Genomic DNA, 23106 nt, shown 5'->3' on the forward strand with positions numbered 1-23106 from the left:
GATTACAGAATGTGACTACCATCATGTCCCACTGATGAGAGACCATTGTCAACTGTGTTGACGCCTTTTTTGAAATATAATTTTATGAAACATAGCAAAATAAAGAATAGGTTGTTATTACCATATACTAGCTATGCAGGGGAAAACATGTGAAATGGGGTTGATTACAATATCACCTTGAACACAATACATGCTCAGTGAAGTGGTTTGAGTCAAAACTTGTATTTAACTATTTCGAAAGAAGACAACAGTGGCTTATCATTAATATATAGATTACTTAATTAATCATTGACAATGAAAGGATAATACCGTTTTTGTCAGCCAAAAAATGCACAAGTATTTGCTCCTGGAACCAACAAGACTGCAACTGACCAGTAAAAAAATCAAGAATTAAGAACAAAAGTTACCAAGTATGACTTTTGTTAGAAAATGGAATCTAAAATATGTCAGAAAATGGTTACATTGAATATGAAATGTCAGAAAAAATGTAACATTGATTCTAAAATACAATACACATGAAAAAGATTTATGGTTCAGATTTCGTATGGTCTTGACTGGCCTTGACTTTGGCCAAGCATAGACATCTATGTTTGTTTCAGATTTCACCCGGGCCAGCCTTAATTTCAACGTCCACGGAGGTCAGGTCCCGACTGGCCTATTGTTGGTCCTAACATAGACGTCTATAATTGCTTCAGATTTGCTCAGGTCTGGACCGGCCTTGATCTGGCCACAAAAAAATATGTAATGGCCCAAAAATCTGATTAGTTCAGATTTGGTCTGGTACAGACTGGCCTTGATTTGGCCCAAATATAGACGTCAATGATTGGTCCAGTGTGATGTTTGCCTTTCACGCCATGACCCTGGTCTGTCGTTCCCCACTAAGCATTTACCGATCTGTCTGGACCGGCCATCCTTTTTTGGTGTGGTCTGGACCGGCCTTGATTTCATGGATGTAGATTTTTGGTCCGTATCTGACCCATTTGTAGGCATCTATGTTTGGTTCAGATATGGTAGGGTCTGGACCAGCCTTGATTTCAACCTCCACAGATGTCCAGTCCGGATCAGCCATTTGGTCCAAATATAGACGTCTAGAGCTGGTTCAGATTTAGTCCGGCCCTGATGTGGCCTGAACAGTACAGTACAGTACAATACAGTAGAGCACAGTACAGTAGAATTGAATACAGTAGAGTAAAGTACAGTACAGTAGAATACATTAGAGTAAGGTAGGGTCCCATGATCAGTACTGACTCTTGTTTGGGGTTGGAGCTAATTAACATAATAGCCAGCATGCTTTGTGAGTTTAGTTTTTATATTTACATTTTGGTAATTCTGCAGACGCTTTTATCCAAACCAACCTACAGTCAACGCTTTCAACTAAGGTAGATAAACAATAACATATTATAGTCATAGCAAGTAAAACATATTTCTGTAACCGTTACTGAAAATGTTATTGTAGTTGAAGTTGTGTGTTGGTTTATAGCTAGTCTTCTCTATACATATAGAATCAATATATTTTAGATTGAGTATTTATTGGGTCATTATGTTAGTATATTATGTATGTTTCAAATAGTGTGTTATATGTGAAAATGTGTTCGTATTATAAATTGTATTTTAATGTGCTGTTTTGCTCAAATGATTTCTCCGTTAAGATTTACCCAATTGTGAATTGACAGAAAATTATGAAAACACAGAGAGAGATGAAAGAAACATTATTTCCACATTTTTATTGGTCAAATATTTGGGGAAGCCCAGATTCCCTTGGCATCTATGAATATACACCACTGCAACTACATGACTATTACAGAGCCAGAGCAACAGCAGACAAAGAAAAGCTTAAATAATATACACTGAGTATACAAAACATTAAGAACACCTTCCTAATATTGAGTTGCACCCCCCACTTTTTCCCTCAGAACAGCCTCAATTTGTCAGAGCATGGACTCTATAAGGTGTAGAAAGTGTCCCACAGAGATGCTGGCCCATGTTGACTCCAATGCTTCCCACAATTATGTCACATTGGCTGGATGTCCTTTGGGTGGTGGACCATTCTTGATAAACACTGTTGAGTGTGAAAAACCCAGCAGCATTGCAGTTCTTGACACAAACCGATGTGCTTGGCACCTACTACCATACCCCGTTCAAAGGCACTTAAATATTTTGTCTTGCCCATTCACCCTCTAAATGGCACACAAACAATCCATGTCTCAATTATCTCAAGGCTTAAAAATCCTTCTTTAACCTGTTTCCTCCCCTTCATCTATACTGATTGAAGTGGCATCAATAAGGGATCATAGCTTTCACCTGGATTCACCTGGTCATTCTATGTTTCCCAAATTGTCCCCATGTTGGAGAATGTGAGATTTGAAAGTAGAGGTTTGAAATAGAATATGTCACCAATTACTATATATATATATTCCTGGTTTGAGGTGGGCTGGGTGTCTACAAGCTGACTTTGGTCGCCAGCTGGACAGTGTTTCCTCTCTCTATATATATATATATATATACATATATTAAATAACAGAAAATAAATTAAGTCATACCTTTTACCTAATGGTGGCGCTCTAAACATGTGCAAATTCCCATAGGATCACAGCCAATTTAAAAGTACAGGGCTTGTGCAAAGTTTTGTATAGAAGGGATACAGCAAAAATGTAAATTTTTGAGAGCCTCCTGAGTGGCGCAGTGGTTTAAGGCACTGCATTGAGGCTGCTTGAGGTGTCTCTACAGACCTGGGTTCAATCCCAGGTGTTGTCACAGCTGGCTGTGATGGGGAGACCCATGAGGCTGTGAACAATTGGCCCAGTGATGTCCAGGTTATGGGAGGGTTTGGCCAGCTGGGATTTCCTTGTACCATCATGCTCTAGAGACTCCTTGTGGTGGGCTGACTTTGGTCACCAGCTGGACAGTGTTTCTGGGTCAAGAAGCAGTGCGGCTTGGCAGGGTTGTGTTTTGGAGGACGCATGGCTCTCAACCTCTCCTGAGTCCGTACGGGAGTTGCGGCAATGGGACAAGACTGTAACTACCAATTGGGGAGAAAAACAGGTAAAAGTACAACAACAAAAAAGCAGGTTAGGAGAACTTACACATCAGGTTAGGAAAATTAAGGTAGCAGGTTAGGAGGGAGGATTAGGTTAGGAAAAGGGTTAGGGTTACCTAAAATGCAAAAACAAATCAACTTTTGATGTCAATTTGACAAAAGCTGTCCAATGTGCCATTCCTTAATCGAGAGCCATGTCCTCCGAAACACGACCCAACCAAGCCGCACTGCTTCTTGACACAATGCCTGCTTAACCCGGAAGCCAGCCACACCAATGTGTCAGAGGAAACACCGTACACCTGGCGATCGTGTCAGCGTGCATGCGCTCGGCCCGCCACAGAAGTTGCTAGAGTGCGATGGGACAAGGACATTCCTGCCGGCCAAACCCTCCCCTAACCCGGACGATAATGGGCCAGTTGTGCACCGCCCCATGGGTCTCCCGGTCGCGACTGGCTGCGACAGAGCCTGGACTCAAACCAGGATCTCTAGTGGCACAGCTGGCAACTGCGATGCAGTGCCTTAGACCACTGCGCCACTTGGAAGGCCAGATCTCATGTCTGATTCCCAGTTCGTCCACTAGATTACAGTAGAAGATCACATGATGTGATTTACTTCATACCAGAGGAGTCTGGCTTGATCTGGGGTCGTCACTAGTTACCACAGGCACAAAGTCAGAATTATGTCTAAACCCTATTTCTACAATTTGTGGTTGTGGCGTTCTTATGATCAATTTCCAATATGTTAGTCTGTCACGTCCTCAAACATAGCTCCAAATTCACAATGTTCAGAGAGTTCACGTAATTCAGCAACACACTGACCTATTTTCCGAAAATATCAGTTAAACTTGAACCTCTGCACAATCACTGAAGGCTTTGGATTGTGGTGAGTCTGAACGAGAGCAACTAGATCGACAAAAGGAATTTCTCCCGGTCTCCATGGTGTAGCCAAATTCTTTCTTCTTCTGTGGGTTTTGTGGCGGAATACATTCCAAAAAGGTGTATTGCCACCACCAACTGGATGGGTTGATACCAAAACAAGGTAAAAATAGAATCCATACGTAATAGGGAAACTAACTTAATCCACCTTCTTTTAATTCTGCATACAGTGGCATGTGAAAGTATTCCCCCTCTTGGCATTTTTCCTATTTTGTTGCCTTACAACCTGGAATTAAAATAGATTTTTGGGGGGGTTTGTATCATTTAAACTTTGTCGATTTAAACAACATGTCTACCACTTTGAAGATGCAAAATGTTTTTTGTGTGTGAAACATACAAGAAATAAGACAAAAAAACTGAAAACTTGAGCGTGCATAACCATTCACCCCACCCAAAGTCAATTCTTTGTAGAGCCACCTTTTCTTTGTAGAGCCACCTTTTGCAGCAATTACAGCTGCAAGTCTAATCGACCTGGCCTGGGTATCCTGGAAGGATATTGACCTCATCCCGTCAGTCGAGGATGCCTGGTCGTTCTTTAAAAGTAATTTCCTCACCATCCTAAATAAGCCTGCCCTTTTCAAAAAATGTAGAACTAAGAACAGATATAGCCCTTGGTTCACTCCAGACCTGACTGCCCTTGACCAGCACAAAACCATCCTGTGGCGGACTGCAATAGCATCGAACAGTCCCCGCGATATGCAACTGTTCAGGGAAGTCAGGAACCAATACACACAGTCAGTCAGGAGGCTAGCTTTTTCAAACAGAAATTTGCATCCTGTAACTCTAACTCCAAAAAGTTTTGGGACACTGTAAAGTCCATGGAGAACAAGAGCACCTCCTCCCAGCTTCCCACTGCACTGAGGCTAGGCAACACGGTCGCCACCAATAAATCCATGATAATCGAACATTTCAATAAGCATTTCACTACGGCTGGCCATGCTTTCCTCCTGGCTACCCCAACCCTGGCCAACAGCTCCGCACCCCCCGCAGCTACTTGCCCGAGCCTCCCCAGCTTCTCCTTTACCCAAATCCAGATCGCAGATGTTCTGAAAGAGCTGCCAAACCTGGACCCGTACAAATCACCTGGGCTAGACAATCTGGACCCTCTCTTTCAAAAATTATCTGCCGCCATTGTTGCAACCACTATTACCGCGGTCATCCCCCTCTTCAAAGGGGGTGACACTCTAGACCCAAACTGTTATAGACCTATATCCATCCTGCCCTGCCTTTCTAAAGTCTTTGAAAGCCAAGTTAATAAACAGATCACTGACCATTTCGAATCCCACCGTACCTTCTCCCCTGTGCAATCTGGTTTCCGAGCTGGTCATGGGTGCACCTCAGCCACGCTCAAGGTACTAAACGATATCATAATCACCATCGATAAAAGACAGTACTGTGCTGCTGACTTCATCGACCTGGCCAAGTAATTCGACTCTGTCAATCACCGTATTCTTATCGGCAGACTCAATAGCCTTGGTTTCTCAAATGACTGCCTCGCCTGGTTCACCAACTACTTTGCAGACAGAGTTCAGTGTGTCAAATCGGAGGGCCTGTTGTCCGGACCTCTGGCAGTCTCTATGGGGGTACCACAGGGTTCAATTCTCGGGCCGACTCTTTTCTCTGTATATCAACAATGTCGCTCTTGCTGCGGGTGATTCACTGATCCACCTCTATGCAGACGACACCATTCTGTATACATCTGGCCCTTCTTTGGACACTATGTTAACTAACCTCCAAACGAGCTTCAATGCCATACAACACTCCTTCCGTGGCCTCCAACTGCTCTTAAACGCTAGCAAAACCAAATGCATGCTTTTCAACCTTTCGCTGCCTGCACCCGCCCGCCCAACTAGCATCGCTACTCTGGACGGTTCTAACCTAGAAATACGTGGACAACTACAAATACCTAGGTGTCTGGCTAGACTGTAAACTCTCCTTCCAGACTCATATCAAACATCTCCAATCCAAAATCAAATCTAGAATCGGCTTTCTATTTCGCAACAAGCCTCCTTCACTCACGCCGCCAAACTTACCCTAGTAAAACTGACTATCCTACTGATCCTCGACTTCGGCAATGTCATCTACAAAATAGCTTCCAATACTCTACTCAGCAAATTGGATGTAGTCTATCACAGTGCCATCCGTTTTGTTACCAAAGCGCCTTATACCACCCACCACTGCGACCTGTATGCTCTAGTCGGCTGGCCCTCGCCACATATTTGTTGCCAGACCCACTGGCTCCAGGTCATCTATAAGTCTATGCTAGGTAAAGCTCCACCTTATCTCAGCTCACTGGTCACGATAACAACATCTACCTGTAGCACGCGCTCCAGCAGGTATATCTCACTGGTCATCCCCAAAGCCAACACCTCCTTTGGCCGCCATTCCTTTCCTTTCAATTCTCCGCTGCCAGTGACTGGAACGAATTGCAAAAATCGCTGAAGCTGGTGACTTACATTTCCCTCACTAACTTTAAACATCAGCTATCTGAGCAGCTAACCGGTCACTGCAGCTGTACATAGTCCATCTGTAAATAGCCCACCCAACTACCTACCTCATCCCCATATTGTTTTTATTAATTTTGCTGCTCTTTTGCACACCAGTATCACTACTTACACACCATCATCTGCTCATCTATCACTCCAGTGTTAATCTGCTAAATTGTAATTACTTTGCTACTATGGCCTATTTATTGCCTTACCTCCTCATGCCATTTGCACACACTGTATATAGACTTTCTTTTTTACTATGTGTAATTGACTGTGCACTTGTTTATTCCATGTGTAACTCTGTGTTGTTGTTTCTGTCGCACTGCTTTGCTTTATCTTGCCCAGGTCGCAGGTGTAATTGAAAACTTGTTCTCAACTAGTTTACCTGGTTAAATTTACATTTACATTTACGTCATTTAGCAGACGCTCTTATCCAGAGCGACTTACAAATTGGTGCATTCACCTTATGATATCCAGTGGAACAACCACTTTACAATAGTACATCTATATCTTTTTTGGGGGGGGGGGTGGGTTAGAAGGATTACTTTATCCTATCCCAGGTATTCCTTAAAGAGGTGGGGTTTCAGGTGTCTACGGAAGGTGGTGATTGACTCCGCTGTCCTGGCGTCGTGAGGGAGCTTGTTCCACCAATGGGGTGCCAGAGCAGGGAACCGTTTTGACTGGGCTGAGCGGGAACTGTGCTTCCGCAGAGGTAGGGGGGCCAGCAGGCCAGAGGTGGATGAACGCAGTGCCCTTGTTTGGGTGTAGGGCCTGATCAGAGCCTGAAGGTACGGAGGTGCCGTTCCCCTCACAGCTCCGTAGGCAAGCACCATGGTCTTGTAGCAGATGCGAGCTTCAACTGGAAGCCAGTGGAGTGTGCGGAAGAGGAGCGGGGTGACGTGAGAGAACTTGAGAAGATTGAACACCAGACGGGCTGCGGCGTTCTGGATGAGTTGTAGGGCTTTAATGGCACAGGCAGGGAGCGCCGCCAACAGGGAGTTGCAGTAATCCAGACGGGAGATGACAAGTGCCTGGATTAGGACCTGCACTGCTTCCTGTGTAAGGCAGGGTCGTACTCTGCGAATGTTGTATAGCATGAACCTACAGGATCGGGTCACCGCCTTGATGTTAGCGGAGAATGACAGGGTGTTGTCCAGGGTCACGCCGAGGCTCTTAGCACTCTGGGAGGAAGACACAATGGAGTTGTCCACCGTCATGGCGAGATCATGGAAAGGGCAGTCCTTCCCCGGGAGGAAGAGCAGCTCCGTCTTGCCGAGGTTCAGCTTGAGGTGGTGATCCGTCATCCACACTGATATGTCTGCCAGACATGCAGAGATGCGATTCGCCACCTGGTTATCAGAAGGGGGAAAGGAGAAGATTAATTGTGTGTCGTCTGCGTAGCAATGATAGGAGAGACCATGTGAGGATATGACAGAGCCAAGTGACTTGGTGTGTAGTGAGAATAGGAGAGGGCCTAGAACTGAGCCCTGGGGGACACCAGTGGTGAGAGCACGTGGTGAGGAGACGGATTCTCGCCACGCCACCTGGTATGAGCGACCTGTCAAGTAGGACGCAATCCAAGAGTGAGCCGCACCGGAGATACCCAACTCGGAGAGGGTGGAGAGGAGGATCTGATGGTTCACAGTATCAAAGGCAGCAGATAGGTCTAGAAGGATGAGAGCAGAGGAGAGAGAGTTAGCTTTAGCAGTGCGGAGAGCCTCCGTGACACAGAGAAGAGCAGTCTCAGTTGAATGACCAGCCTTGAAACCTGACTGATTTGGATCAAGAAGGTCATTCTGAGAGAGATAGCAGGAGAGCTGGCCAAGGACAGCACGTTCAAGAGTTTTGGAGAGAAAAGAAAGAAGGGATACTGGTCTGTAGTTGTTGACATCGGAGGGATCGAGTGTAGGTTTTTTGAGAAGGGGTGCAACTCTCGCTCTCTTGAAGACGGAAGGGACGTAGCCAGCGGTCAAGGATGAGTTGATGAGCGAGGTGAGGTAAGGGAGAAGGTCTCCGGAAATGGTCTGGAGAAGAGAGGAGGGGATAGGGTCAAGTGGGCAGGTTGTTGTGCGGCCGGCCGTCACAAGACGCAAGATTTCATCTGGAGAGAGAGGGGAGAAAGAGGTCAAAGCATAGGGTAGGGCAATGTGAGCAGGACCAGCGGTGTCGTTTGACTTAACAAACGAGGATCGGATGTCGTCGACCTTCTTTTCAAAATGGTTGACGAAGTCATCCGCAGAGAGGGAGGAGGGGGGGGAGGGGGAGGAGGATTCAGGTGGGAGGAGAAGGTGGCAAAGAGCTTCCTAGGGTTAGAGGCAGATGCTTGGAAGTTAGAGTGGTAGAAAGTGGCTTTAGCAGCAGAAACAGAGGAGGAAAATGTAGAGAGGAGGGAGTGAAAAGATGCCAGGTCCGCAGGGAGGCTAGTTTTCCTCCATTTCCGCTCGGCTGCCCGGAGCCCTGTTCTGTGAGCTCGCAATGAGTCGTCAAGCCACGGAGCAGGAGGGGAGGACCGAGCCGGTCGGGAGGATAGGGGAGATAGAGAGTCAAAGGATGCAGAAAGGGAGGAGAGGAGGGTTGAGGAGGCAGAATCAGGAGATTGGTTGGAGAAGGATTGAGCAGAGGGAAGAGATGATAGGATGGAAGAGGAGAGAGTAGCAGGAGAGAGAGAGCGAAGGTTGCGACGCCGCAATACCATCTGAGTAGGGGCAGAGTGAGTAGTGTTGGAGGAGAGCGAGAGGGAAAAGGATACAAGGTAGTGATCGGAGACTTGGAGGGGAGTTGCAGTGAGATTAGTAGAAGAACAGCATCGAGTGAAGATGAGGTCAAGCGTATTGCCTGCCTTGTGAGTAGGGGGGGACAGTGAGAGGGTGAGGTCAAAAGAGGAGAGGAGTGGAAAGAAGGAGGCAGAGAGAAATGAGTCAAAGGTAGACGTAGGGAGGTTAAAGTCACCCAGAACTGTGAGGGGTGAGTCATCCTCAGGAAAGGAACTTATAAAGGTGAAATAAAAGATAAAAGTCTCATGGGGTATGCATCTATAAGCTTGGCACATCTAGCGACTGGGATTTTTGCCCATTCTTCAATGCAAACCTGCTCCTTCAAGTTGGATGGGTTCTGCTGGTGTATAGCAATCTTTAATTCATACCACAGATTCTCAATTGGATTGAGGTCTGGGCTTTGACTAGGCCATTCCTAGACATGTACATGTTTCCTCTTAGACCACTCGAGTGTTGTGTCGTGTCTTTGGGGCACCATTAAACTGAAGACATGTTTATCAAATAACGCCCTGTAATTATTATCACGCGATTAAACTGATTAATCGTTTAATTGTAATTAACCTCTCTAGGGTAGGTGGGACGAAATCGTCCCACCTACGTAACAGCCAGTGGAATCCTGTGGCGCGTTATTCAAATACCTTAGAAATGCTATTACTTCAATTTCTCAAACATATGACTATTTTACACCATTTTAAAGACAAGACTCTCGTTAATCTAACCACACTGTCCGATTTCAAAAAGGCTTTACAACGAAAGCAAAACATTAGATTATGTCAGCAGAGTACCCAGCCAGAAATAATCAGACACCCATTTTTCAAGCTAGCATATAATGTCACATAAACCCAAACCACAGCTAAATGCAGCACTAACCTTTGATGATCTTCATCAGATGACAATCCTAGGACATTATGTTATACAATACATGCATGTTTTGTTCAATCAAGTTCATATTTATATCAAAAACCACCTTTTTACATTAGCATGTGACGTTCAGAACTAGCATACTAGTGAATTTACGGTGAATTTACTAAATTACTCACGATAAACGTTCACAAAAAACATTACAATTATTTTAAGAATTATAGATACAGAACTCCTCTATGCACTCGCTATGTCCGATTTTAAAATAGCTTTTCGGTGAAAGCACATTTTGCAATATTCTAAGTAGATAGCCCGGCATCACAGGGCTAGCTATTTAGACACCCACCAAGTTTAGCCCTCACCAAAGTCAGATTTACTATAAGAAAAATGTTATTACTTTTGCTGTTCTTCGTCAGAATGCACTCCCAGGACTTCTACTTCAATAACAAATGTTGGTTTGGTTCAAAATAATCCATAGTTATGTTCAAATATCCTCTGTTTTGTTCGTGCGTTCAAGACACTATCCGAAGTGTAAAGAAGGGTGACGCGCCCGACGCGTTTCGTGACAAAAAAATTCTAAATATTCCATTACCGTACTTCGAAGCATGTCAACCGCTGTTTAAAATCTATTTTTATGCCATTTTTCTCGTAAAAAAGCGATAATATTCCGACCGGGAATCTGTGTTTTAGTACAAAGAGAGAGAAAATAAAAACATGGGGTCGCCTCGTGCACGCGCCTCAGTCTCATTGTCCTCTGATAGACCACTTACCAAAGGCGCTAATGTTTTTCAGCCAGGGGCTGCCTCGACATCATTCAGCTTTTTCCCGGGTTCTGAGAGCCTATGGGAGCCGTAGGAAGTGTCACGTTACAGCAAAGATCCTAAGTTTTCAATAAAAAGAGTCAAGAAGCCCAAGGAATGGTCAGAGAGGGCACTTCCTGTACAGAATCTTCTCAGGTTTTTGCCTGCCATATGAGTTCTGTTATACTCACAGACACCATTCGACACCATTCAAACAGTTTTAGAAACTTTAGGGTGTTTTCTATCCAAAGCCAATAATTATATGCATATTCTAGTTTCTGGGCAGTAGTAATAACCAGATTAAATCGGGTACGTTTTTTATCCGGCCGTGTAAATACTGCCCCCTAGCCCTAACAGGTTAACTAGGAGATCGGGGCACCAAGGAAAATATTCAGATTACAAAGTTATAATTTTCCTAATATAACTTTCCTATATTATAACACTATATATTATATTATATTATAGTATAGGCCGATTATCTTCTGGTTTAAATGGTGTATTTTACTTCGCGTCCAGTCTCATTCCAAACGTCGTAAATTGTTGTATCTGCACGAATCCAGCCTTTACTAAAGTCATCCATACATCAATTGTCTTAAAATCATTTATTTACTAAACTAAGTAATTCACAGAAAGCATACAAACAGTAATTATCATCACAAAGAAATGGTAGAGTAATGTGCCCTAGTGGGCTAAACAGGCATGGCGGCCTGTTAAACAAAGGGTCATAAAGGGCACCTGAGAAGGCACACAGAGTTCATTAATATTAACAATAGATATGCTAATCCTTTGCACATGAACGCTCACTCATTCGGGAACAATTGCAATCAATTTATATTTACGCTCAGTATGTCGTCGGGATCCTTGTTGGAGAGTTCTGTTCTGTTGGAGAGTTTTGTTCTCGTTCTCTCTCTGTTAGAATGGTTCTTTCAAAGTGACATTCATTGATGTCGTTATAGAAATGATATTTCGTCGGGTCTTCACGTTCAATGATATTAATTAATAGTCTGCAGCTAGAAATTGTATCAAAGACTTATTATTATTCTGTCGGTCTCGATAGTCTAAAAGTTTAACCACATGGTATAGGTTAACTTTCATTAGAGGAATTTCATGGTCAAACCTTGGCTCTCTCTTCTGAGGTATGCTGGTCTGAAGAAAGTAAATCAGGGTGGGGTTTTATATGTGAACATAGAACAGGCTTGTCACATGACGCCTGGTCCTGTCTGTGTCCCTGAGGGCGTGCCGATGACTGATTTAATCTTTGAACAGAAATACATTCTATCACATTAACATCAGTACATAGCATCTCAATGTATTACAAATAGCTTTATCCTTATTAATACATTTTATACAACCATTTAGATGCAAGTCCCATAGCTGAGGCTATTATATAAACAGTATTATGGTAATATGGCTATATTGTCTCTTCTGAGTATCACAAAATTGTACCAAGCGGACCAGTTCGGAGCTGGATTCTTCACCAATCTTTTATTCCTTCTCCAGAACATAAATGTCATTCGGTTCCCCAATTCTGTGAGTTGGAAGAATTTCCTGTGTCTCTACCGGGCCATGTGGCAGGAGATTCTCCTCTAGAATTGTACCACCCCTTCACACAGGGCCTGGGTGGGGGGAGGTAGGTTGGGGGATGGTGCAAGGGGGAGGGGGTCAACTGTCCTCCCTGTACTCAAAGAGGGCAACATCATGACAGTTGCTTTAAATCAAAATCAAATGTATTTATATAGCCCTTCTTACATCAGCTGATATCTCAAAGTGCTGTACAGAAACCCAGCCTAAAACCCCAAACAGCAAGCAATGCAGGTGTAGAAGCACGGTGGCTAGGAAAAACTCCCTAGAAAGGCCAAAACCTAGGAAGAAACCTAGAGAGGAACCAGGCTATGAGGGGTGGCCAGTCCTCTTCTGGCTGTGCCGGGTGGAGATTATAGCAGTACATGGCCAAAAAGTTAAAATGTTCATAAATGACCAGCAGGGTCAAATAATAATAATCACAGTGGTTGTAGAGGGTGCAACAGGTCAGCACCTAAGGAGTAAATGTCAGTTGGCTTATCATAGCCGAGCATTCAGAGTTAGAGACAGCATGTGCGGTAGAGAGAGAATCGAAAACAGCGGGTCCGGGACAAGGTAGCACATCTGGTGAACAGGTCAGGGTTGCATAGCCGCAGGCAGAACAGTTGAAACTGGAGCAGCAGCACGACCCAGTGGACTGGGGACAGCAAGGAGTCATCAGGCCAGGTAGTCCTGAAGCATGGTCCCAAGGCTCAGGTCCTCGGGTGAGGGAGAATTAGAGGGAGCATACTTAAATTCACACAGGACACCGGATAAGACACCAATGCCATGACTACTGTATATATGTGATAACCTTTGTATGCTTGCAATGAGCAATGATGGAAAAGTACTGGGTAAATGGAGATATACTGCTTTAGTTCTCAGGCTGAGAATTGTCTGCACCTGCTGATAGTCACACAGGCTCAAGACCGAGATAGCAGAGTGAGAAACCACGGTCTACACATGTTTTTCTCATCTTAGATACTTTGTGTCTAATCCAATGCAACAATGTTAAGGTATGATTGACAGTAGGTTGTCGACACCCACTAGTATAAGGAGCTTTGTCTCCTGTTTCGCCACACAGATCTTTACTATAGACTACTGAGATACTCTGTATGTGAATCTCTGTCTGCAATTGCATTTTATTACTAAAGAGTTTTATACCAAGGTTCCTGTGTCATCTATCTGGAAGACTGCTTGTTAAAGGAAACTTACATCAAAGGACCACCTAACACAGCCCCAGGAACTGCTCCGCCGCATCCAACTCGGCTTCTCCCTTCTGCAAACACTTGAAACATGACCAAAAGCTTTACAATGATCACACTGCATTGGTCTTGGTATAAATGCTCTGACCGTGTAGTCAATATACCCTAACTTCACTTGAGTAGGGAGAGACTCCATTTCAAAAAACAAAAGAAGAGATAAACTATTCACTTTTTCTTCATTCACCACACGATTCATCAATCACTCCAGGAATATTTTTTCTACATCGCCTTCCCACAAGATGGCAAGTCATGACACTGTATTTGGGGAGTTCCTCCCATTCTTCTATGCAGATCCTCTCAAGCTCTGTCAGGTTGGATGGGGAGCGTTGCTGCACAGATATTTTTAGGTCTCTCCAGAGATGTTTGTTCGGGTTCAAGTCCGGGCTCTGGCTGGGCCACTCAAGTACAGACTTTTCTTTAAGCCGCTCCTGCGCTGTCTTGGCTGTGTGCTTAGGGTCTTTGTCCTGTTGGAAGGTGAACCTTGGATCCAGTCTGAGGTCCTGAGCAGGTTTTAATCAAGGATCTCTCTGTACTTTGCGCCGTTCATCTTTCTCTCGATCCTGACTAGTCATCACGTCTGGTTTCCTCCAGACGTGATGCTTGGCATTCAGGCCAAAGAGATCAATCTTGGTTTCATAAGACCAGAGAATCTTGTTTCTCATGGTCTGAGACTCCTTTAGGTGCCTTTTGACAAACTCCAAGTGGGCTGTCATGTGCCTTTTCATGTGCCTTTTGCATCTGGCCACTCAACCTTAAAGGCCTGAAGGTGGAACGCTGCAGAGATGGTTGTCCTTTTGGAAGGTTCTCCCATCTCCACTAAGAAACTCTGGAGCTCGGTCGGAGTGACCATCGGGTTCTTGGTCACCTCCCCGACCAAGGCCCTTCTCCCCCGATTACTCAGTTTGGCCTGGCGGCCAACTCTTGGAAGAGTCTTGCTTGTTCCAAACTTCTATTTAAGAATGATGGAGGCCACTGTGTTCTTGAGGACCTTCAATGCTGCAGAAATGTTTTTGTATCCTTCTCCAGATCTGTGCCTCGACACAATCCTGTCTCGGAGCTCTACAGACAATTCCTTCGACCTCATGGCTTGGTTTTTGTTCTGACATGCACTGTCAACTGTGGGACCTTATATAGACAGGTGTGTGCCTTTCCAAATCATGTGCAATCAATTTAATCTACTACAGGTGTAGTCCAATCAAGTTGTAAAAACATCTCAAGGATGATCAATGGAAACAGGATGCACCTAAACCCAATTTCGAGTCTCATCGCAAAGGGTTTGAATACTTATGTAAATAAGGTATTTCTGTTTTGTTTTTGTTTTTATAAATGACAAAAAAATTCTAAAAACCTGTTTTAGCTTTGTCATTATGGGGTATTGTGTGTAGATTTGTCACGACTTCCGCCGAAGTCGGTCCCTCTCCTTGTTCGGGCGGCGTTCGGCGGTCGACATCACCGGCCTTCTAGCCACCGCCGATCCACTTTTCATTTTCCATTTGTTTTGTCTTTGTTTTACACACCTGATTTCAATCCCACAATTACTGGTTCATTATTTAACCCTCTGTTCCCCCATGTTTTTTTATGAGTGATTGTTTGTTGTATTTTTGGTCTGTCATGGTGTGCGTGTATTTGTTACTTTGTATATTTGACATTTTGAGTAAAAGTACTTTGATTACTCATATCTGCAGTCCTGCGCCTGACTCTCTACACCAGCTACACCTAGGACCAATTACAAGATTGATGAGGGAAAAAGTAATTTAATCCATTTTAGAGGATGTAACGTAACAAAATGTGGAAAAAGTCAGGGGTCTAAATACTTTCCAAATACACTGCAGCTATTTTCTGTTGACTTGAGCTGCAACAGATTTCCACAATGATTTTCCATGTTGCTACAAACATTATGTTAATGCCAAAATGAAACATTTCTTCACAAAAATTATTGTTCTGTCATATTAGTGTTTTTTAACACAGTAAATTAAAGGAATTTGTGGTTTTGGGTGGATTTTTCCTTTAACATTTGTGTGTATTCATTTATTTGGATTGTGGACGAAGTTAAAAGATAATCTACATTTACTTACAAGCGTTACAGATTGCACGATAGAAATGCTAATTAATTTCCGATTGAGCCGACATATAGTACGTATGCACCGTTGACCTTGAATGTAGTCTGCTCTATCGTGGGAACATTGCCTTTACATTTCAATCACGCTGTAAAGCAGAACTTCTGCGAAAAACAAATTAAATAGAGCGCTTACAGTCATGCGTGCATACATTTTTCGTATGTGTGGCCCCAGCAGGAATCCCACTATCCTAGGTGTTACAAGCGCCATGCTCTACCAACTGAGCACCACACATGACCACTATATATAGGCCTGCATGTCTCGAGAGACAATGTTTTGTGTACTTGGAGGTCAACGGCTGGTTGTGCAGCTCAGGGCCTGGGGGGCCAATCTTTGAGTGGCAGTCTTTTCCATGCACAGCCAGTACAGGTGGAATTTGTGGCAGTTGCTGAGCAGCCTGTGGGCATTCCTTTCCATTGCTCTTTCTTTGCTTAGATATAGATCCCGGATGTGTTGTCTGGCAGTCAGACTGTGTATTCCTGTATGTAACTTTTGTAACGCTATTGACAGCTGTTATCTTGGACCAGGTCTCTCTTGCAAAAGAGATTGCATCTCAATGAGACTCACCTGGATATAAAATGTGTATAGATAGTGCAAGAGCATGCATTGGGCCTGGCTGACCAGTACAAGACCAGCTAGTAGTCCTTAGCCAATCCGAGGCTGGATGATGAGCTCATGTACAGTGTGTGGGGTGACAGGGCACCAGCTGACTGGCCGAGACCACAAAATCTCAGGTGGAATTTGTGGCAGGAGCAGAGCCGCCGGGGGACATTCCTTTCCTTTACATTGTCTATGCCCTGTTTCTTTGCTAGGGGAGGTGCCTTTTTTCTTCTCTTCTCCTGAGGCCTAAACCCACAACCTAACCCCACCCTTAGTATTCACCTCCCCAGTGAAAACATAGTCAGAATCAGATTCATATCTGTATTGTCTTCATGTATTCTCATGGGCTCCAGAGTGGCACTGCGTCTCAGTGGTAGAGACGTCACTACAGACCCTGATTCAATAGGGCGGCACACAATTGACCCAGCGTCATCCTGGTTAGGGTTTGGCTGGGGTTGGCCGTCACTGTAAATAAGAATTTGTTCTTAACTGACTTGCCTAGTTAGATAAAGGTTAAATCCTTTTTTAAAGTAAACAAATAGTTGTACAGATCATCTTGCAAATACATAATTAATGAACCTTTACTGAGAATAAACTGAGATCCATTGTTCTTAATGTGACCATTACAAGTTTTATTTAGTCATTTTTGGTCAAGGTTACAGGTACAATAATCATGACATTCATATAAATTCATACATATATTTTTCAACATTATTTTGGTTGTAGAATTATAACAACATATCTTGAACCTGAGGGCTGCCACTCCCTTAATAAAAAATAAATAGAAAATACAAACAAAGGAATTGAGCGAGATACTTTACAAACTAAAGAAATTCAATATCCAAGCCGCACAGTATCTACTAAATGCCTTATGGGGATAGTGAACTGTATTACTACATCACTACCCAAGCTCTAAAGCTGCATGAGTCAACTTGATGTCTTTGACATGCTGGAGGACATTCAATAAAATTGTCACCAAAAAAGTATCCTGTTCCTGTCCATGACAAGATTTAAATGCCAAGTTGGGTTTGTCCATGTTTTACCTTGATACAATGCACTCAATCCAGTTAGTGGGCTTAGTTGGGTGATTAGTAAAGGGCTCTACACGGTATACTTAAACGGAGACGATTGAGGTACGTTTGCGTCGCTCTCCAGCTAGTTCTACATACTTTTATGCGGCTGAATTTTTTTCTGCAGTTTGAGTAGACTGTGTAGAGCCCTTTAGTAACTATCTTACACAACCATCCCATAAGCGGGAGACATAAGAGATGTGGGAAAAATATGGTTGTGCTGTGTTCTACCTCAGCTACCTGTCACGCCTACTCCCGCTCGACGTCGCCAGTCTACGAACCACTGGTCCTGGCAATCATCATTACGCACACCTGCTCCCTATTGTTACACACACCTGGACCTCATCATCACCTTGATTACTCTCCCTTTATATAGCCCACAGTAGCCTCAGTCATTAGGCAGTATTGGGTTTGTTCATGTTCTGTATGCAGCACCTGTTTTGTTTATCTTAATGATTCTTATTATTAAACTCACCTTTTGAACCTGCTTCCTGACTCCCAGTGTATACGTCACAGAATACTGCCTCTTAAAAAAAATGGAAGCAGCAGAAGATAAGGACATCTCCCAGATGGTCGACAAACAAGAACCCCTATTCCGCCAACACCAGGATCACCTAGCACAACTGGGTACGGCTATAGATAAGGTCCTCGGCGTTCACCACCGCCTCGACACCACCTGAGAGGATTCACCTACAACTAGCGGAGGTCCTCCTACCAGGAGTGGTCCCAGCAAGCCAGTCCCCCAGCCTATCCAGCAGTTCGCCCAGGTCAGCGATGCCTGACTGTCCCTCCCAGACAAGTATGACGGGACTCCATCCAAATGCCGTGGCTTCCTACCCCAGTGCTCCCTCTATTTTGCCCATCAGATGGGATCCCCACCACCGAGTGGTCCAAGGTTGCCACGGTAATTTCCCTGCTGACTGGGCAGGCGTTGGAGTGGGCTATGGCTGTCTGGGGGAGAGGAAGAGCGGAGGTCCTACGAGAGGTTCAGGGCGGTATTTGACCATCCACTAGAGGGCAGAGAGGGAGGTGAGTGACTACCTCAACTGCAGTAGGGTGCCTAGACCGCTGCGGAGTACGCCCTCACCTTCCGAACCATGGCAGCCTCCAGCGGATGGAATGAGCCGGCACTGTGATCATCCTTCTCCCAGGGCAGGCGTGAGTATTCCATCATCACTTTCCACCAAACCCTTCCTGATTTTCATTTCACTGACTAGTTGTCCCTCGTGTGTTTCTACAGCTCTAGTGGACTCCAGTGCCGGGGGTTAATTTCATCGACCAGGCCCTCGCCTCCTCCCTGAACACCACTTTATACCTGCTCTCCTCTCCTTTTCAGGTCCAAACCTTGGATAATCAACTATTGGGATCTGGCACTATCACACACAACACCACTTACCCTCACTGTGGGACCCCTACACCAAGAAAGCCTTCCCTTCCTCATCATTAAGGCATCCTCGGCCTCCCGTGGCTCCAACGTCATGACCCCACCATCTCCTGGTCAAGGATGTAAATCACTACTTTGGCACCCGGATGTTAGAAGACCTGCTTTCCCTTACCCTGTGGTTCCACGTCGGTTGAGAGTCCTGTAGTTGCCCTCCAGCCTGACATCCCAGAGGTTTACCAGGATCTCAGGAAGGTTTTCTTCAAGACCTGTGCCACCTGTCTCCCTCCATGTGCATACTACTCTAAGAAACTGTCCCCTGTAGAGAGGAACTATGCCGTCGGCGACCTGGAGTTCCTGGCAGTGACGTTGGCACTAGAGGAGTGGAGACACTGGCTGGAGGGTGCCAAGGACTAATTTCTCATACTCACTGACCATTGGAACCTGGAATACATATGGACAGCGAGGCGACTGAACCCGCGCCAAGCAAGATGGGCCCTTTTCTTCACTAGATTCAACTTCATCCTGTTATATCGGCCAAGTTCAAAGAACATCAAAGCCGATGTCCCGTCTCCATGATTCGGGAGAGCTACTGAGTGTGCCCATCATTCTGACCTTCTGCGCTTTGGGACGTAGACTGACACTGTGGGACCCCTACACCAAGAAAGCCTTCCCTTCCTCATCATTAAGGCATCCTCGGCCTCCCGTGGCTCCAACGTCATGACCCCACCATCTCCTGGTCAAGGATGTAAATCACTACTTTGGCACCCGGATGTTAGAAGACCTGCTTTCCCTTACCCTGTGGTTCCACGTCGGTTGAGAGTCCTGTAGTTGCCCTCCAGCCTGACATCCCAGAGGTTTACCAGGATCTCAGGAAGGTTTTCTTCAAGACCTGTGCCACCTGTCTCCCTCCATGTGCATACTACTCTAAGAAACTGTCCCCTGTAGAGAGGAACTATGCCGTCGGCGACCTGGAGTTCCTGGCAGTGACGTTGGCACTAGAGGAGTGGAGACACTGGCTGGAGGGTGCCAAGGACTAATTTCTCATACTCACTGACCATTGGAACCTGGAATACATATGGACAGCGAGGCGACTGAACCCGCGCCAAGCAAGATGGGCCCTTTTCTTCACTAGATTCAACTTCATCCTGTTATATCGGCCAAGTTCAAAGAACATCAAAGCCGATGTCCCGTCTCCATGATTCGGGAGAGCTACTGAGTGTGCCCATCATTCTGACCTTCTGCGCTTTGGGACGTAGACATCCGGCAGGCTCTGGAGAGGGAACACACAACTGCTACCTGCCCTCCAGAGCGCACCTGTTTTCTCACGGAGGTAAGGGATCAGCTGTTGACCTGGGCACACACATCCCTTGCTGCTGGACACCCAGGTATTACCTGCACCATTCAATCCATCTCCACTAAGTACGCATGACGTCGCCCGCTACATCAACTCCTACTCCGTATGTGCCCAAACCCTCGCCGGTATGCTCCAGCAGGGAATCTCTTTCCACTTGGTCCAATCTGTCCATAGGTTTTGTCACTGATCTTCCCCCACTGTTATGGTTGTGGAAAGATTCTCCAAATCCTGACGTTTTATCCCTCTCTCTGGTCTCCCTGCCGCTCTCCAGGTCGCTGAGGCACTGTTCCGGGAGGTCTTCTGGCACTATGGCTTTCCCTAGGACATAATTTGACTGTGGCCCCCAATTCAGGAGAGCCTTCATGGAGAAGCTGGGGGCAACGGCCATCCTCACATCCGGGTACCGGCCTCAGTCCAACGGGGAGGTGGAGAGGACCAACCAGAAGCTGGGGAGGTTCCTTACGAGTCACTGTCAGGAACGGCAGGTGTAGTGGGCCCGGTTCCTTCCCTGGGTGGAGTACGCCCAGAACTCCCTCCTTCACTCCTCCACCGGGCTAACTCCCTTTCACTGCTTATCAGCTGGCCCCATGGACCCCGAGACAGACTGAAGCCCCTACGGTGTATGAGGTTTGGTGCACAGAGGTTTGGAACACTGCCCACGTGAGCCTCCAACATGTCGTCCACCTCCAGAAGGAGCAGGTTGGACCACCAACGCAGTGTCCCGTGTTCCATCCTGGTGATTGCGTCTGGCTCTTCACCAGGAACCTCTCACTCCTCCTGCCCTGCCGGAAGCTTAGCCCCAAGTTTGTGGAGCCTTTCAAAGTCCCCTGGAGGGTCAATGAGGTAACATACAGACTGCAACTCCCCATCAACCACCGTATCTCACCCTCTTCATGTTTCCCTCCTCAGGCCATTTGGTTCCTGGTCCCCTGGCTGGTGCTGTCCACTGCAACACCCCTCCCCTGGACATCGATGGGAACACCGCCTATGCCGTCAGGTCCCGACTGGACTCCGAACCTCATGGGGGTTGGCTCCAGGACCTGGTGGACTGAGAGGGGTACGGTCCAAAGGAGCGCTGTTGGGTCCCGGTGGCCGACATCCTGGACCCCAACATTGTCCGGGATTTCCATCTCTGCTGATAGGCCCGCTCCTCGGGGTCGTCCCCCTGACCGGCGTCGCCCTGTGGCTGGAGTCACGTGTCAGTCGGTGGGGTTGTACTGTCATGCCTGCACCGGCGCTCAACATTGCTGGTTTACTAACCACTGGTCCTGGCAATCATCACGCACACCTGCTTCCCCATTGTTACGCACACCTGGACTTCATAACCACCTTGATTACTTTGCCTTTATGTAGCCTCAGTTATCAGGCGGTATTGTTCACGTCCTGTACACTTCTCCTGTTTTGTTTATCTTCATGATTCTTATTATGAAACTCACTTTCTGCACCTGCTTCCTGACTCCCAGTGTATACGTTACAGTACCATTTTTTGGGGGGGCTTGTGTATTACTAGCCTGGTCCCATATCTGTTTGTGGTCTTGCCAACTCCATTGCTGTCCTTGCCAAGCCAAACATATTGTTTAATAGGGGGAATACTATCAATCCTGTGTGTATTGTAGTTGGAGGGAGGTATGTGAACTTAATGGGCCAAAGCTGTTGTCAAGGACGCAAAGTCTGAATGCATCCAAATGGTTGATACTTGATATACCACAACATCCTTAATGAGATTATGTTGTAAGCTTCATTGTTTGGCTATTTTCATAGGTAGGAAGGTTGTGTTAAAGGGGAAATCAAGGATTGTTACATCCACTTTTGGACTTTTAAGTTAATGATATTGATTCATGAAGAATATAACTCATACATTATACTCAAGAGCTTATTTTGACTCTCGGTATTGTAAACAAACACAAATCAAAGTGTATTTGTCACGTGCACCGAATACAACAGGTGTAGACCTTACAGTGAAATGCTTACTTACAGACTCTAACCAATAGTGCAAAAAAATGTGTATGGTGAACAATAGGTAAGTAAAGAAATAAAACAACAGTAAAAAGACAGGCTATATACAGTAGCGAGGCTATAAAAGTAGCAAGGTTACATACAGACACCGGTTAGTCAGGCTGATTGAGGTAGTATGTACATGTAGATATGGTTAAAGTGACTATGCATATATGATGAACAGAGAGTAGCAGTAGCGTAAAAGAGGGGTTGGCGGGTGGTGGGTGGCAGGACACAATGCAGATAGCCTGGTTACCCAATGTGCGGGAGCACTGGTTGGTCGGCCTAATTGAGGTAGAATGTACATGAATGTATAGTTAAAGTGACTATGCATATATGATAAACAGAGAGTAGCAGCCCCATGTGGGTATTCAGTTGGAAAGGTGGGCATGGGCAGGCCCACATCAAGCCCAAACCAGCCCAGCATTGGCTAGACAACAGCAAGCCCACACCAGACCAACACAGGCTAGTCCACACCAGACCAACACAAGCTAACCCACACCAGCCCAACACAGGCCAGCCCATACCAAGCCCAACGGGCTAGCCCACACCAAGCCCAACGGGCTAGCCCACACCAAGTCCAACAGGGGCTAGCCCACACCAAGTCCAACAGGGGCTAGCCCACATCAAGTCCAACGGGCTAGCCCACACCAAGCCCAACAGGGGCTAGCCCACACCAAGTCCAACGGGGGCTAGCCCACACCAAGTCCAACGGGGGCTAGCCCACACCAAGTCCAACAGGGGCTAGCCCACACCAAGCCCAACAGGGGCTAGCCCACACCAAGCCCAACAGGGGCTAGCCCACACCAAGTCCAACAGGGGCTAGCCCAAACCAAGCCCAACAGGGGCTAGCCCACACCAAGCC

The sequence above is a fragment of the Salmo salar genome, chromosome ssa10 (genome assembly GCF_905237065.1).
Source record: "Salmo salar chromosome ssa10, Ssal_v3.1, whole genome shotgun sequence".
NCBI classification, from domain to species: Eukaryota; Metazoa; Chordata; class Actinopteri; order Salmoniformes; family Salmonidae; genus Salmo; species Salmo salar.